Source organism: Empidonax traillii, unplaced genomic scaffold, assembly GCF_003031625.1.
Source record: "Empidonax traillii isolate 1590-97213 ecotype Southwest subspecies unplaced genomic scaffold, ASM303162v1 scaffold1972:size51909, whole genome shotgun sequence".
Taxonomy (NCBI): domain Eukaryota; kingdom Metazoa; phylum Chordata; class Aves; order Passeriformes; family Tyrannidae; genus Empidonax; species Empidonax traillii.
Window position 1 is genome coordinate 45,567 of NW_020957165.1, and position 3,449 is coordinate 49,015.

The 3,449-nt window shown below is 58.7% G+C and overlaps 1 protein-coding gene across 1 annotated transcript in view; it reads left to right on the top strand.

Annotated features, from left to right (window-relative positions):
* The window catches only part of EFTUD2 (elongation factor Tu GTP binding domain containing 2), a 26,208-nt gene that overhangs the window by 20,230 nt on the left and 2,529 nt on the right, over window positions 1-3,449 (top strand). The gene's annotated exons all lie outside the window — the stretch shown is intronic.

A 3,449-nucleotide genomic window follows, 5' to 3' on the forward strand; every position in this document is an offset into this window, starting at 1 on the left:
CGACCCCCCCCAGCTCCCCCCTCCTGTCAGGGATTGCAGAGCCAGAAGGTCCCCCCTGAGCCTCCTTTTCTCCAGGCTGAGCCCCCCCAGCTCCCTCAGCTGCTCCTGCTGCTCCAGCCCCTTCCCAGCTCCGTTCCCTTCCCTGCACACGCTCCAGCCCCTCCATGTCCTTCTTGTCCGGAGGGGCTGCCAGTGCCTGAGATCCTGCCAGCAGCTCCATTGCCATCGCTCCCTGGGCTCACTGTGGCTGTCTCTCCTCAGGAACAAGATCACAATGATTGCTGAGCCCCTGGAGAAGGGACTTGCAGAGGACATTGAGAATGAGGTGGTGCAGATAACGTGGAACAGGTATGACTGATGTGGGAGGGCAGGAGTCCATCTGGATGCAAATAATTGGGGGAAAAAAGGGAATGCTGGGATCTACAGGGTGCACAGTGTCAGGCAGGGATCCTGGTTTGGTGTTGCTTCCAGGCTGTCCATGAGCATCCCAGCCCCAGGAAACGGATTGTTCCAGGTAAAAGCTGAGACCATTTTATTACTTAAGGGAACAGGATTGCAAAGACATGATGAGTGCAAATCAGCTACTTGTTTCTTACAGTTTCTTCCCTTATTTTTCTATCAGGAAGAAGCTGGGTGAATTCTTCCAGACCAAATACGACTGGGATTTGCTGGCTGCCCGTTCCATCTGGGCCTTCGGGCCGGATGCCACTGGCCCAAACATCCTGGTAGATGACACACTGCCCTCAGAGGTGAGGGGGAAAGGGGTCATGCTTCAGTGAGACCTTTGTCCTGTGGTGCAGGAGGTTCTCACTCCTCCCAGAACCTCCTGCAAGGCCCTGGTGCAGTTGGGGTGCTCATTGTTTGCCACAAGCTCGGACCTGCTGCACTTTCCCCAGCACAGCTGTTATTTTTCAGGTGTTGCTGTTTGGGCCACTTTCTTAAAACTTGGCAGCAAATGGGCCTGCCTTTCAGGGGCACCAAAATACAGACCCTTAAACTACAGCTCTGGGTGCCAAGCCCTGAAGCTGCTGGTCCTGAGCTGAGGGGTGGACACTGAGGGTACGGGGGAACATCACTGCTCTTTCAGGAACTGGCTTTTAACTGGGGTCTGGCTGTTACTGCTGCTGGTGCAGGTTTGGTTTCTGAAGCTGTCTGTCTGTCTGTCTGTCTGTCTGTCTGTCTGTAGGTGGACAAGTCCCTTCTGGGCTCAGTGAAGGACAGCATCGTGCAGGGCTTCCAGTGGGGGACCAGGGAAGGGCCCCTCTGTGATGAATGTAAGTGGGACCTGTGGGGAAGTGGCACTCATGACAGGATTGATTAAGAATTTAATCCCTGAGCATTCAGGTGTCCAAGGGCAGGTTGGATGGGGCTTGGAGCAATCTGGGCTGGTGGAAGGTGTCCCTGCCCATGGCAGGGGGTGGCACTGGATGGGCTTTAAGGTCCCTCCCAACCCAAATCATTCCACGATTCTGTGATATACAGCGCTATGACGTGGTCACGCTTTCCCTGCTGGAATTAAATGCAGGAGAACTGCTGGTGTCTCTGGGCGTTTGGGCATGTGGAGGTGCAGTTGCTGCTGGCAGGGGACATCCCCCCAGGTCACCCCGTGTCACTTGTCCCTTCACAGTGATCCGCAACGTGAAGTTCAAGATCCTGGACGCGGTGATTGCGCAGGAGCCCCTGCACAGGGGCGGGGGGCAGATCATCCCCACGGCCCGCAGGGTCGTCTACTCTGCCTTCCTCATGGTGAGGCTTTGCTGGCTGGGACGGGCTGGGCTGGGCTGGGGCTGGTTTGAACTGACTCACCCACCCAGGAACATCTCCAGTGCCCTTGAAGGGCTGCACACCAAGGGCCCGAGGAGCGGTCACGTTCCAGCCTGGGTGGAAGCTGGTGTGCATCTGCTCGCTCTCCCCTCCCTGCTCCTGCCTGGCGGGCTGGGAAGGGTGTGCACGAGGGAGAGGGCAGTGTGTGACTCATGGCCAGAAGGAGAAAAGCTCCTTTCAAGTGTCCATGACGTTGGTTTGGGTGTCCATTGGGCAGCAGGAGCCCTGCAGTCCCCGGCCAGGCGCTGGGTTTGACCAAAGAATGCCAATCCCTGAGTCTTGCTTGAGCTGTGCTGATGGTGCTGGAGGCTCAGGGGGTGGTGTCCCTGTCTCCTCACAGGCCACCCCTCGTCTGATGGAGCCCTATTACTTCGTGGAGGTGCAGGCCCCCGCCGACTGCGTGTCCGCCGTGTACACGGTGCTGGCCCGGCGCAGGTGAGCTGCTCCCACCCGCTGGAGCCTGCAGAGCTGCAGGTTTGGGATCTGTGGGGGCTGGAGGCTCCCACAGTCCTGGCACTGCTTGGGAAGTGAGGGTGAAGTCTGCACGAAGTGGCAGCTGGAAGCTCCCTGACTGATCCCAGCTGTGTGGGGAGGGATGTCCGGGATCACACACGGCCCGTGGGTTGTGCCTGGTTCTTCCCGAGTGTCAGGGAGGAGGATTCACCAAGGGATGTGCTCCCCACCAGGAGCACTGGGCTCAGCTCTGGGCCCCCAGCACAGGAAGGTCCAGAGGAGGCCACAAAGGTGCTCAAAGGGCCAGAGCAACTTCCCTGTAAGAACAGGCTGGGAGAGCTGGGGGGGGGTCACCTGGAGAAGAGAAGGCTCCAGGGAGACCTTGGAATCCTTTCCAGGGCCTGAAGGGGCTCCAGGAGAGCTGGGGAGGGACTTTGGACAAGGGCCTGGAGGGACAGGACAAGGAGGAATGGCTTCCCATTGCCAGAGGGCAGGGATAGATGGGATATTGGGAACGAATCCTTCCCTGGGAGGGTGGGCAGGCCCTGGCACAGGTTGCCCAGAGAAGCTGTGGCTGCCCCTGGATCCCTGGAAGTGTCCAAGGCCAGGTTGGACGGGGATTGGAGCACCCTGGGCTGGTGGAAGGTGTTCCTGCCCATGGCACAGGGTGGAATGGGATGGGATTTAAGGTCCCTTCCCACCCAGACCGTTCCATGGTTGTGTGACACTTGGGAAGACCGACCTGTTGACACGTTTGCAGAGGCCACGTGACCCAGGATGCTCCGATCCCGGGCTCCCCTCTCTACACCATCAAAGCCTTCATCCCAGCCATCGACTCCTTCGGCTTTGAGACGGACCTGAGGACCCACACACAGGGCCAAGCCTTCTCCCTCTCTGTCTTCCACCACTGGCAGGTGAGTCCATGCCCTGGGGAGACAGGGAAGAGGGGCAGGTAGGATCAGGTGCCAGGTATGTGCTGTCACTGCCAGAGCTCACACAGGGCAGGACATCAGCTCTGGGGAACTTCCTCAGAGGATTTTGGGGAGGTTTTGTGCACCAGCTGTTCCACGTCTGCCAGGGCTTGGTTCCAAGTCCCATCACACCTTGTCCTAACGAGGCAGCACCGAATGCTGCTGCTGGCTGAGTGTCAAGGTCCTGGAGTGCCCAGGGAG